This window comes from Oncorhynchus clarkii, unplaced genomic scaffold, assembly GCF_045791955.1.
Source record: "Oncorhynchus clarkii lewisi isolate Uvic-CL-2024 unplaced genomic scaffold, UVic_Ocla_1.0 unplaced_contig_6271_pilon_pilon, whole genome shotgun sequence".
NCBI classification, from domain to species: Eukaryota; Metazoa; Chordata; class Actinopteri; order Salmoniformes; family Salmonidae; genus Oncorhynchus; species Oncorhynchus clarkii.
In genome coordinates this window covers 179,120-191,662 of record NW_027261145.1, presented here as the reverse complement: position 1 = coordinate 191,662, position 12,543 = coordinate 179,120, and the positions used below count along the sequence as shown (strand labels likewise).

At 43.0% G+C, this 12,543-nt stretch overlaps 13 non-coding genes across 13 annotated transcripts; all 13 read left to right on the top strand.

The window, feature by feature from the left end:
- Positions 1-31: 31 nt before the first annotated feature.
- trnal-aag (transfer RNA leucine (anticodon AAG)) lies at positions 32-113 on the top strand. The gene has a single exon. It is a non-coding gene; the product is annotated as a tRNA-Leu (tRNA).
- A 736-nt stretch (positions 114-849) lies between these two features.
- On the top strand, positions 850-931 carry trnal-aag (transfer RNA leucine (anticodon AAG)). Its single transcript has one exon. It is a non-coding gene; the product is annotated as a tRNA-Leu (tRNA).
- Positions 932-1,668: 737 nt separating this feature from the next.
- Positions 1,669-1,750, top strand: trnal-aag (transfer RNA leucine (anticodon AAG)). The gene has a single exon. It is a non-coding gene; the product is annotated as a tRNA-Leu (tRNA).
- A 1,554-nt stretch (positions 1,751-3,304) lies between these two features.
- On the top strand, positions 3,305-3,386 carry trnal-aag (transfer RNA leucine (anticodon AAG)). Its single transcript has one exon. It is a non-coding gene; the product is annotated as a tRNA-Leu (tRNA).
- Positions 3,387-4,123: 737 nt separating this feature from the next.
- On the top strand, positions 4,124-4,205 carry trnal-aag (transfer RNA leucine (anticodon AAG)). Its single transcript has one exon. It is a non-coding gene; the product is annotated as a tRNA-Leu (tRNA).
- A 1,556-nt stretch (positions 4,206-5,761) lies between these two features.
- Positions 5,762-5,843, top strand: trnal-uag (transfer RNA leucine (anticodon UAG)). Its single transcript has one exon. It is a non-coding gene; the product is annotated as a tRNA-Leu (tRNA).
- A 1,554-nt stretch (positions 5,844-7,397) lies between these two features.
- On the top strand, positions 7,398-7,479 carry trnal-uag (transfer RNA leucine (anticodon UAG)). Its single transcript has one exon. It is a non-coding gene; the product is annotated as a tRNA-Leu (tRNA).
- A 710-nt stretch (positions 7,480-8,189) lies between these two features.
- trnal-aag (transfer RNA leucine (anticodon AAG)) lies at positions 8,190-8,271 on the top strand. Its single transcript has one exon. It is a non-coding gene; the product is annotated as a tRNA-Leu (tRNA).
- A 737-nt stretch (positions 8,272-9,008) lies between these two features.
- On the top strand, positions 9,009-9,090 carry trnal-uag (transfer RNA leucine (anticodon UAG)). The gene has a single exon. It is a non-coding gene; the product is annotated as a tRNA-Leu (tRNA).
- Positions 9,091-9,826: 736 nt separating this feature from the next.
- trnal-aag (transfer RNA leucine (anticodon AAG)) lies at positions 9,827-9,908 on the top strand. Its single transcript has one exon. It is a non-coding gene; the product is annotated as a tRNA-Leu (tRNA).
- Positions 9,909-10,644: 736 nt separating this feature from the next.
- trnal-uag (transfer RNA leucine (anticodon UAG)) lies at positions 10,645-10,726 on the top strand. Its single transcript has one exon. It is a non-coding gene; the product is annotated as a tRNA-Leu (tRNA).
- Positions 10,727-11,458: 732 nt separating this feature from the next.
- Positions 11,459-11,540, top strand: trnal-uag (transfer RNA leucine (anticodon UAG)). The gene has a single exon. It is a non-coding gene; the product is annotated as a tRNA-Leu (tRNA).
- Positions 11,541-12,276: 736 nt separating this feature from the next.
- Positions 12,277-12,358, top strand: trnal-uag (transfer RNA leucine (anticodon UAG)). Its single transcript has one exon. It is a non-coding gene; the product is annotated as a tRNA-Leu (tRNA).
- Positions 12,359-12,543: the final 185 nt, after the last annotated feature.

The following is a 12,543-nucleotide window of genomic DNA, read 5'->3' as shown; positions in this document are numbered from 1 at the left end:
ACGAGAAAGTTTGGAAATCTTGCCAGAGCTGGGTAGTGTGGCCGAGCGGTCTAAGGCGCTGGATTAAGGCTCCAGTCTCTAAGGAGGCGTGGGTTCAAATCCCACCACTGCCATCTTTATTGAGTTTGTTTGCGCAAGCTATCACATGTTCTGCATTATTTCAGCGTTTTTACTTTCATGCAGGGCCGTGCAAGGGAGAAAAGAAGCAATGTTGTGTGTCACGGATGGGGTTCCAACTCAATAGTGTAGTCCATCGCCTTAACCAACCAGCCACCAAGTCCTGTTCTCTCACGGTGGCAGTTGCACCTCCTACCGGTGGTTGTTCACGTCAAATCCTTGATTGGAAAAAAGGAAAGTTGTGATGGTCTGTGGGACGACCCAGCAGTCCATTTTAACAGTTGGTACTGTGGGCGAGCTGTCCAGAGAACTGGATTTAAGGACCCAGTCTTTCAGAGGTGTCGGTTCAAAGTCCACCACTACAACCTTTTCTCAACAGAAAACTGTAATGTAATTTCAAACAAGGCCACCAAGGACACCGGAAAATAAAGGGAATCCAGCCTTTACCCTCATTCCCACGTCTATTATTGCTATTATCTGCCGTGTTTTTCTAATTCAGTCTGCTTCAGACATAAAAGCAGAAACTAATTCTAAGTTTATACGATGAAAGAAAGAGCAACATCAGATAAATTAAGATTTTTAAAAAGAGAATCAAAAAAAGATGAAGGATGCAAGAGCAACATGAGATACATAAAGATTTTAAAGAAGAAAATGAAAAAGAAGACTAAAATACAAGGGAGTGCAGACGCTCTAGGTAACTGACGAGAAAGTGTGGAAATCTTGCCAGAGCTGGGTAGTGTGGCAGAGCGGTCTAAGGCGCTGGATTAAGGCTCCAGTCTCTAAGGAGGCGTGGGTTCAAATCCCACAACTGCCATCTTTATTGAGTTTGTTTGCGCAAGCTATCACATGTTCTGCATTATTTCAGCGTTTTTACTTTCATGCAGGGCCGTGCAAGGGAGAAAAGAAGCAATGTTGTGTGTCACGGATGGGTTTCCAACTCAATAGTGTAGTCCATCGCCTTAACCAACCAGCCACCAAGTCCTGTTCTCTCACGGTGGCAGTTGCACCTCCTACCGGTGGTTGTTCACGTCAAATCCTTGATTGGAAAAAAGGAAAGTTGTGATGGTCTGTGGGACGACCCAGCAGTCCATTTTAACAGTTGGTACTTTGGGCGAGCTGTCCAGAGAACTGGATTTAAGGACCCAGTCTTTCAGAGGTGTCAGTTCAAAGTCCACCACTACAACTTTTTCTCAACAGAAAACTGTAATGTAATTTCAAACAAGGCCACCAAGGACACCGGACAAATAAAGGGAATCCAGCCTTTACCCTCATTCCCACGTCTATTATTGCTATTATCTGCCGTGTTTTTCTAATTCAATCTGCTTCAGACATAAAAACAGAAACCAATTCTAAGTTTATACGATGAAAGAAAGAGCAACATCAGATAAATTAAGATTTTTAGAAAGAGAATCAAAAAAAGATGAAGGACGCAAGAGCAACATGAGATACATAAAGATTTTAAAGAAGAAAATGAAAAAGAAGACTAAAATACAAGGAAGTGCAGACGCTCTAGGTAACTGACGAGAAAGTTTGGAAATCTTGCCAGAGCTGGGTAGTGTGGCCGAGCGGTCTAAGGCGCTGGATTAAGGCTCCAGTCTCTAAGGAGGCGTGGGTTCAAATCCCACCACTGCCATTTTTATTGAGTTTGTTTGCGCAAGCTATCACATGTTCTGCTTTATTTCAGTGTTTTTACTTTCATGCAGGGCCATGCAAGGGAGAAAAGAAGCAATGTTGTGTGTCACGGATGGGGTTCCAACTCAATAGTGTAGTCCATCACCTTAACCAACCAGCCACCAAGTCCTGTGCCCCCACGGTGGCAGTTGCACCTCCTACCGGTAGTTGTTCACGTCAAATCCTTGATTGGAAAAAAGGAAAGTTGTGATGGTCTGTGCGATGACCAAGCAGTCTATTTTAACAGTGGGAACTGTGGCCAAGCTGTCCAGAGAACTGGATTTAAGGACCCAGTCTTTCAGAGGTGTCGGTTGAAAGTCCACCACTGCAACTTTTTCTCAACAGAAAACTGTAATGTAATTTCAAACAAGGCCACCAAGGACACCGGAAAATAAAGGGAATCCAGCCTTTACCCTCATTCCCACGTCTATTATTGCTATTATCTGCCGTGTTTTTCTAATTCAGTCTGCTTCAGACATAAAAGCAGAAACTAATTCTAAGTTTATACGATGAAAGAAAGAGCAACATCAGATAAATTAAGATTTTTAGAAAGAGAATCAAAAAAAGATGAAGGACGCAAGAGCAACATGAGATACATAAAGATTTTAAAGAAGAAAATGAAAAAGAAGACTAAAATACAAGGGAGTGCAGACGCTCTAGGTAACTGACGAGAAAGTGTGGAAATCTTGCCAGAGCTGGGTAGTGTGGCAGAGCGGTCTAAGGCGCTGGATTAAGGCTCCAGTCTCTAAGGAGGCCTGGGTTCAAATCCCACAACTGCCATCTTTATTGAGTTTGTTTGCGCAAGCTATCACATGTTCTGCTTTATTTCAGTGTTTTTACTTTCATGCAGGGCAATGCAAGGGAGAAAAGAAGCAATGTTGTGTGTCACGGATGGGGTTCCAACTCAATAGTGTAGTCCATCGCCTTAACCAACCAGCCACCAAGTTCTGTGCCCCCACGGTGGCAGTTGCACCTCCTACCGGTAGTTGTTCACGTCAAATCCTTGATTGGAAAAAAGGAAAGTTGTGATGGTCTGTGCGATGACCAAGCAGTCTATTTTAACAGTGGGAACTGTGGCCAAGCTGTCCAGAGAACTGGATTTAAGGACCCAGTCTTTCAGAGGTGTCGGTTGAAAGTCCACCACTGCAACTTTTTCTCAACAGAAAACTGTAATGTAATTTCAAACAAGGCCACCAAGGACACCGGAAAATAAAGGGAATCCAGCCTTTACCCTCATTCCCACGTCTATTATTGCTATTATCTGCCGTGTTTTTCTAATTCAGTCTGCTTCAGACATAAAAGCAGAAACTAATTCTAAGTTTATACGATGAAAGAAAGAGCAACATCAGATAAATTAAGATTTTTAGAAAGAGAATCAAAAAAAGATGAAGGACGCAAGAGCAACATGAGATACATAAAGATTTTAAAGAAGAAAATGAAAAAGAAGACTAAAATACAAGGGAGTGCAGACGCTCTAGGTAACTGACGAGAAAGTGTGGAAATCTTGCCAGAGCTGGGTAGTGTGGCAGAGCGGTCTAAGGCGCTGGATTAAGGCTCCAGTCTCTAAGGAGGCGTGGGTTCAAATCCCACAACTGCCATCTTTATTGAGTTTGTTTGCGCAAGCTATCACATGTTCTGCTTTATTTCAGTGTTTTTACTTTCATGCAGGGCAATGCAAGGGAGAAAAGAAGCAATGTTGTGTGTCACGGATGGGGTTCCAACTCAATAGTGTAGTCCATCGCCTTAACCAACCAGCCACCAAGTTCTGTGCCCCCACGGTGGCAGTTGCACCTCCTACCGGTAGTTGTTCACGTCAAATCCTTGATTGGAAAAAAGGAAAGTTGTGATGGTCTGTGCGATGACCAAGCAGTCTATTTTAACAGTGGGAACTGTGGCCAAGCTGTCCAGAGAACTGGATTTAAGGACCCAGTCTTTCAGAGGTGTCGGTTCAAAGTCCACCACTACAACTTTTTCTCAACAGAAAACTGTAATGTAATTTCAAACAAGGCCACCAAGGACACCGGACAAATAAAGGGAATCCAGCCTTTACCCTAATTCCCACGTCTGTTATTGCAATTATCTGCCGTGTTTTTCTAATTCAATCTTCTTCAGACATAAAAGCAGAAACTAATTCTAAGTTTATACGATGGAAGAAAGAGCAACATCAGATAAATTAAGATTTTTAAAAAGAGAATCAAAAAAAGATGAAGGACGCAAGAGCAACATGAGATACATAAAGATTTTAAAGAAGAAAATGAAAAAGAAGACTAAAATACAAGGGAGTGCAGACGCTCTAGGTAACTGACGAGAAAGTGTGGAAATCTTGCCAGAGCTGGGTAGTGTGGCCGAGCGGTCTAAGGCGCTGGATTAAGGCTCCAGTCTCTAAGGAGGCGTGGGTTCAAATCCCACCACTGCCATCTTTATTGAGTTTGTTTGCGCAAGCTATCACATGTTCTGCATTATTTCAGCGTTTTTACTTTCATGCAGGGCCGTGCAAGGGAGAAAAGAAGCAATGTTGTGTGTCACGGATGGGGTTCCAACTCAATAGTGTAGTCCATCGCCTTAACCAACCAGCCACCAAGTCCTGTTCTCTCACGGTGGCAGTTGCACCTCCTACCGGTGGTTGTTCACGTCAAATCCTTGATTGGAAAAAAGGAAAGTTGTGATGGTCTGTGGGACGACCCAGCAGTCCATTTTAACAGTTGGTACTTTGGGCGAGCTGTCCAGAGAACTGGATTTAAGGACCCAGTCTTTCAGAGGTGTCAGTTCAAAGTCCACCACTACAACTTTTTCTCAACAGAAAACTGTAATGTAATTTCAAACAAGGCCACCAAGGACACCGGACAAATAAAGGGAATCCAGCCTTTACCCTCATTCCCACGTCTATTATTGCTATTATCTGCCGTGTTTTTCTAATTCAATCTGCTTCAGACATAAAAACAGAAACCAATTCTAAGTTTATACGATGAAAGAAAGAGCAACATCAGATAAATTAAGATTTTTAGAAAGAGAATCAAAAAAAGATGAAGGACGCAAGAGCAACATGAGATACATAAAGATTTTAAAGAAGAAAATGAAAAAGAAGACTAAAATACAAGGAAGTGCAGACGCTCTAGGTAACTGACGAGAAAGTTTGGAAATCTTGCCAGAGCTGGGTAGTGTGGCAGAGCGGTCTAAGGCGCTGGATTAAGGCTCCAGTCTCTAAGGAGGCCTGGGTTCAAATCCCACAACTGCCATCTTTATTGAGTTTGTTTGCGCAAGCTATCACATGTTCTGCTTTATTTCAGTGTTTTTACTTTCATGCAGGGCAATGCAAGGGAGAAAAGAAGCAATGTTGTGTGTCACGGATGGGGTTCCAACTCAATAGTGTAGTCCATCGCCTTAACCAACCAGCCACCAAGTTCTGTGCCCCCACGGTGGCAGTTGCACCTCCTACCGGTAGTTGTTCACGTCAAATCCTTGATTGGAAAAAAGGAAAGTTGTGATGGTCTGTGCGATGACCAAGCAGTCTATTTTAACAGTGGGAACTGTGGCCAAGCTGTCCAGAGAACTGGATTTAAGGACCCAGTCTTTCAGAGGTGTCGGTTCAAAGTCCACCACTACAACTTTTTCTCAACAGAAAACTGTAATGTAATTTCAAACAAGGCCACCAAGGACACCGGACAAATAAAGGGAATCCAGCCTTTACCCTAATTCCCACGTCTGTTATTGCAATTATCTGCCGTGTTTTTCTAATTCAATCTTCTTCAGACATAAAAGCAGAAACTAATTCTAAGTTTATACGATGGAAGAAAGAGCAACATCAGATAAATTAAGATTTTTAAAAAGAGAATCAAAAAAAGATGAAGGACGCAAGAGCAACATGAGATACATAAAGATTTTAAAGAAGAAAATGAAAAAGAAGACTAAAATACAAGGGAGTGCAGACGCTCTAGGTAACTGATTAGAAAGTGTGAATATTTTGCCAGAGCTGGGTAGTGTGGCCGAGCGGTCTAAGGCGCTGGATTTAGGCTCCAGTCTCTAAGGAGGCGTGGGTTCAAATCCCACCACTGCCATCTTTATTGAGTTTGTTTGCGCAAGCTATCACATGTTCTGCTTTATTTCAGCGTTTTTACTTTCATGCAGGGCCATGCAAGGGAGAAAATTAGCAATGTTGTGTGTCACGGATGGGGTTCCAACTCAATAGTGTAGTCCATCGCCTTAACCAACCAGCCACCAAGTCCTGTGCTCTCACGGTGGCAGTTGCACCTCCTACCGGTGGTTCTTCACGTCAAATCCTTGATTGGAAAAAAGGAAAGTTGTGATGGTCTGTGCGACGACCAAGCAGTCCATTTTAACAGTGGGAACTGTGGCCGAGCTGTCCAGAGAACTGGATTTAAGGACCCAGTCTTTCAGAGGTGTCGGTTCAAAGTCCACCACTGCAACTTTTTCTCAACAGAAAACTGTAATGTAATTTCAAACAAGGCCACCAAGGACACAGGACAAATAAAGGGAATCCAGCCTTTACCCTAATTCCCACGTCTGTTATTGCAATTATCTGCCGTGTTTTTCTAATTCAATCTGCTTCAGACATAAAAGCAGAAACAAATTCTAAGTTTATACGATGGAAGAAAGAGCAACATCAGATAAATTAAGATTTTTAAAAAGAGAATCAAAAAAAGATGAAGGACGCAAGAGCAACATGAGATACATAAAGATTTTAAAGAAGAAAATGAAAAAGAAGACTAAAATACAGGGGAGTGCAGACGCTCTAGGTAACTGACGAGAAAGTTTGTAAATCTTGCCAGAGCTGGGTAGTGTGGCGAGCGGTCTAAGGCGCTGGATTAAGGCTCCAGTCTCTAAGGAGGCGTGGGTTCAAATCCCACCAATGCCATCTTTATTGAGTTTGTTTGCGCAAGCTATCACATGTTCTGCTTTATTTCAGTGTTTTTACTTTCATGCAGGGCCATGCAAGGGAGAAAAGAAGCAATGTTGTGTGTCACGGATGGGGTTCCAACTCAATAGTGTAGTCCATCGCCTTAACCAACCAGCCACCAAGTCCTGTGCCCCCACGGTGGCAGTTGCACCTCCTACCGGTAGTTGTTCACGTCAAATCCTTGATTGGAAAAAAGGAAAGTTGTGATGGTCTGTGCGATGACCAAGCAGTCTATTTTAACAGTGGGAACTGTGGCCAAGCTGTCCAGAGAACTGGATTTAAGGACCCAGTCTTTCAGAGGTGTCGGTTCAAAGTCCACCACTGCAACTTTTTCTCAACAGAAAACTGTAATGTAATTTCAAACAAGGCCACCAAGGACACCGGAAAATAAAGGGAATCCAGCCTTTAACCTCATTCCCACGTCTATTATTGCTATTATCTGCCGTGTTTTTCTAATTCAATCTGCTTCAGACATAAAAGCAGAAACTAATTCTAAGTTTATACGATGAAAGAAAGAGCAACATCAGATAAATTAAGATTTTTAGAAAGATAATCAAAAAAAGATGAAGGACGCAAGAGCAACATGAGATACATAAAGATTTTAAAGAAGAAAATGAAAAAGAAGACTAAAATACAAGGGAGTGCAGACGCTCTAGGTAACTGACGAGAAAGTGTGGAAATCTTGCCAGAGCTGGGTAGTGTGGCAAAGCGGTCTAAGGCGCTGGATTTAGGCTCCAGTCTCTAAGGAGGCGTGGGTTCAAATCCCACCACTGCCATCTTTATTGAGTTTGTTTGCGCAAGCTATCACATGTTCTGCCTTATTTCAGGGTTTTTACTTTCATGTCGCCCATGCAAGGGAGAAAAGAAGAAATGATGTGTGTCACGGATGGGGTTCCAACTCAATAGTGTAGTCCATTGCCTTAACCAACCAGCCACCAAGTCCTGTGCTCTCACGGTGGCAGTTGCACCTCCTACCGGTGGTTGTTCACGTCAAATCCATGATTGTAAACAATGAAAGTTGGGCTGGGCTGTGTGACGACCTAGCAGTCCATTTTAACAGTGGGTACTGTGGCCAAGCTGTCCAGAGAACTGTATTTAAGGATCCAGTCTTTCAGAGGTGTGGGTTCAAAGTCCACCGCTTTAACTTTTTCTCAACAAGGCCACCAAGGACACCGGAAAATAAAGGGAATCCAGCCTTTACCCTCATTCCCACCTCTGTTTTTGAAATTATCTGCTGTGTTTTTCTAATTCAATCTGCTTCAGACATAAAAGCAGAAACTAATTCTATGTTTATACGATGGAAGAAAGAGCAACATCAGATAAATTAAGATTTTTAAAAAGAGAATCAAAGAAAGATGAAGGACGCAAGAGCAACAGGAGATACATAAAGATTTTAAAGAAGAAAATGAAAAAGAAGACTAAAATACAAGGAAGTGCAGACGCTCTAGGTAACTGACGAGAAAGTGTGAATATTTTGCCAGAGCTGGGTAGTGTGGCCGAGGGGTCTAAGGCACTGGATTAAGGCTCCAGTCTCTAAGGAGGCGTGGGTTCAAATCCCACCTCTGCCATCTTTATTGAGTTTGTTTGCGCAAGCTATCACATGTTCTACTTTATTTCAACGTTTTTACTTTCATGCAGGGCCATGCAAGGGAGAAAAGAAGCAATGCTGTGTGTCACGGATGGGGTTCCAACTCAATAGTGTAGTCCATCGCCTTAACCAACCAGCCACCAAGTCCTGTGCCCCCGAGGTTGCAGTTGCACCTCCTACCGGTGGTTGTTCGCGTCAAATCCTTGATTGGAAAAAAGGAAAGTTGTGATGGTCTGTGGGACGACCAAGCAGTCAATTTTAACAGTGGGAACTGTGGCCGAGCTGTCCAGAAAACTGGATTTAAGGACCCATTCTTTCAGAGGTGTCGGTTCAAAGTCCACCGCTGCAACTTTTTCTCAAGAGAAAACTGTAATGTAATTTCAAACAAGGCCACCAAGGACACCGGACAAATAAAGGGAATCCAGCCTTTACCCTAATTCCCACGTCTGTTATTGCAATTATCTGCCGTGTTTTTCTAATTCAATCTGCTTCAGACATAAAAGCAGAAACTAATTCTAAGTTTATACGATGGAAGAAAGAGCAACATCAGATAAATTAAGATTTTTAAAAAGAGAATCAAAAAAAGATGAAGGACGCAAGAGCAACATGAGATACATAAAGATTTTAAAGAAGAAAATGAAAAAGAAGACTAAAATACAAGGAAGTGCAGACGCTCTAGGTAACTGACGAGAAAGTTTGGAAATCTTGCCAGAGCTGGGTAGTGTGGCCGAGCGGTCTAAGGCGCTGGATTTAGGCTCCAGTCTCTAAGGAGGCGTGGGTTCAAATCCCACCACTGCCATCTTTATTGAGTTTGTTTGCGCAAGCTATCACATGTTCTGCTTTATTTCAGCGTTTTTACTTTCATGTAGGGCCATGCAAGGGAGAAAAGAAGCAATGTTGTGTGTCACGGATGGGGTTCCAACTCAATAGTGTAGTCCGTCGCCTTAACTAACCAGCCACCAAGTCCTGTGCTCTCACGGTGGCAGTTGCACCTCCTACCGGTGGTTGTTCACGTCAAATCCTTGATTGGAAAAAAGGGAAGTTGTGATGGTCTGTGGGACGACCCAGCAGTCCATTTTAACAGTTGGTACTGTGGGCGAGCTGTCCAGAGAACTGGATTTAAGGACCCAGTCTTTCAGAGGTGTTGGTTCAAAGTCCACCACTGCAACTTTTTCTCAACAGAAAACTGTAATGTAATTTCAAACAAGGCCACCAAGGACACCAGAAAATAAAGGGAATCCAGCCTTTACCCTAATTCCCACGTCTGTTATTGCAATTATCTGCCGTGTTTTTCTAATTCAATCTGCTTCAGACATAAAAGCAGAAACTAATTCTCAGTTTATACGATGAAAGAAAGAGCAACATCAGATAAATTAACATTTTTAGAAAGAGAATCAAAAAAAGATGAAGGACGCAAGAACAACATGAGATACATAAAGATTTTAAAGAAGAAAATGAAAAAGAAGACTGAAATACAAGGGAGTGCAGACGCTCTAGGTAACTGACGAGAAAGTGTGAATATTTTGCCACAGCTGGGTAGTGTGGCCGAGCGGTCTAAGGCGCTGGATTAAGGCTCCAGTCTCTAAGGAGGCGTGGGTTCAAATCCCACCACTGCCATCTTTATTGAGTTTGTTTGCGCAAGCTATCACATGTTCTGCTTTATTTCAGAGTTTTTACTTTCATGCAGGGCCATGCAAGGGAGAAAATAAGCAATGTTGTGTGTCACGGATGGGGATCCGACTCAATAGTGTAGTCCATCGCCTTAACCAACCAGCCACCAAGTCCTGTGCCCCCGCAGTGGCAGTTGCACCTCCTACCGGTGGTTGTTCACGTCAAATCCTTGATTGGAAAAAAGGAAAGTTGTGATGGTCTGTGCGACGACCAAGCAGTCCATTTTAACAGTTGGTACTGTGGCCGAGCTGTCCAGAGAACTGGATTTAAGGACCCAGTCTTTCGGAGGTGTCGGTTCAAAGTCCACCGCTTTAACTTTTTCTCAACAGAAAACTGTAATGTCATTTCAAACAAGGCCACCAAGGACACCGGACAAATAAAGGGAATCCAGCATTTACCCTAATTCCCACGTCTGTTATTGCAATTATCTGCCATGTTTTTCTAATTCAATCTGCTTCAGACATAAAAGCAGAAACTAATTCTCAGTTTATACGATGAAAGAAAGAGCAACATCAGATAAATTAAGATTTTTAGAAAGAGAATCAAAAAAAGATGAAGGACGCAAGAGCAACATGAGATACATAAAGATTTTAAAGAAGAAAATGAAAAAGAAGACTAAAATACAAGGGAGTGCAGACGCTCTAGGTAACTGACAAGAAAGTGTGGAAACTTGCCACAGCTGGGTAGTGTGGCCGAGTGGTCTAAGGCGCTGGATTTAGGCTCCAGTCTCTAAGGAGGCGTGGGTTCAAATCCCACCACTGCCATCTTTATTGAGTTTGTTTGCGCAAGCTATCACATGTTCACATTTCAGAGTTTTTACTTTCATGCAGGGCCATGCAAGGGAGAAAATAAGCAATGTTGTGTGTCACGGATGGGGTTCCAACTCAATAGTGTAGTCCATCGCCTTAACCAACCAGCCACCAAGTCCTGTGCCCCCACGGTGGCAGTTGCACCTCCTTCGGTAGTTGTTCACGTCAAATCCTTGATTGGAAAAAAGGAAAGTTGTGATGGTCTGTGCGACGACCAAGCAGTCCATTTTAACAGTGGGTACTGTGTCCGAGCTGTCCAGAGAACTGGATTTAAGGACCCAGTCTTTCGGAGGTGTCGGTTCAAAGTCCACCGCTGCAACTTTTTCTCAACAGAAAACTGTCATGTAATTTCAAACAAGGCCACCAAGGACACCGGACAAATAAAGGGAATCCAGCCTTTACCCTAATTCCCACGTCTGTTATTGCAATTATCTGCCGTGTTTTTCTAATTCAGTCTGCTTCAGACATAAAAGCAGAAGCGAATTCTAAGTTTATACGATGGAAGAAAGAGCAACATCAGATAAATTAAGATTTTTAAAAAGAGAATCAAAAAAAGATTAAGGACGCAAGAGCAACATGAGATACATAAAGATTTTAAAGAAGAAAATGAAAAAGAAGACTAAAATACAAGGGAGTGCAGACGCTCTAGGTAACTGACGAGAAAGTGTGGAAATCTTGCCAGAGCTGGGTAGTGTGGCCGAGCGGTCTAAGGCGCTGGATTTAGGCTCCAGTCTCTAAGGAGGCGTGGGTTCAAATCCCACCACTGCCATCTTTATTGAGTTTGTTTGCGCAAGCTATCACATGTTCTGCTTTATTTCAGCGTTTTTACTTTCATGTAGGGCCATGCAAGGGAGAAAAGAAGCAATGTTGTGTGTCACGGATGGGGTTCCAACTCAATAGTGTAGTCCGTCGCCTTAACCAACCAGCCACCAAGTCCTGTGCTCTCACGGTGGCAGTTGCACCTCCTACCGTTGGTTGTTCATGTCAAATCCCTGATTGGAAAAAAGGAAAGTTGTGATGGTCTGTGGGACGACCCAGCAATCCATTTTAACAGTTGGTACTGTGGGCGAGCTGTCCAGAGAACTGGATTTAAGGACCCAGTCTTTCAGAGGTGTCGGTTCAAAGTCCACCACTGCAACTTTTTCTCAACAGAAAACTGTAATGTAATTTCAAACAAGGCCACCAAGGACACCGGAAAATAAAGGGAATCCAGCCTTTACCCGAATTCCCACATCTGTTATTGCAATTATCTGCCGTGTTTTTCTAATTCAGTCTGCTTCAGACATAAAAGCAGAAGCGAATTCTAAGTTTATACGATGGAAGAAAGAGCAACATCAGATAAATTAAGATTTTTAGAAAGAGAATCAAAAAAAGATGAAGGACGCAAGAGCAACATGAGATACATAAAGATTTTAAAGAAGAAAATGAAAAAGAAGACTGAAATACAAGGGAGTGCAGACGCTCTAGGTAACTGACGAGAAAGTGTGAATATTTTGCCAGAGCTGGGTAGTGTGGCCGAGCGGTCTAAGGCGCTGGATTTAGGCTCCAGTCTCTAAGGAGGCGTGGGTTCAAATCCCACCACTGCCATCTGAGTTTGTTTGCGCAAGCTATCACATGTTCGGCATTATTTCAGGGTTTTTACTTTCATGTCGCCCATGCAAGGGAGAAAAGAAGAAATTATGTGTGTCACGGATGGGGTTCCAACTCAATAGAAGTAGTCCATTGCCTTAACCAACCAGCCACCAAGTCCTGTGCTCCCGCGGTGGCAGTTG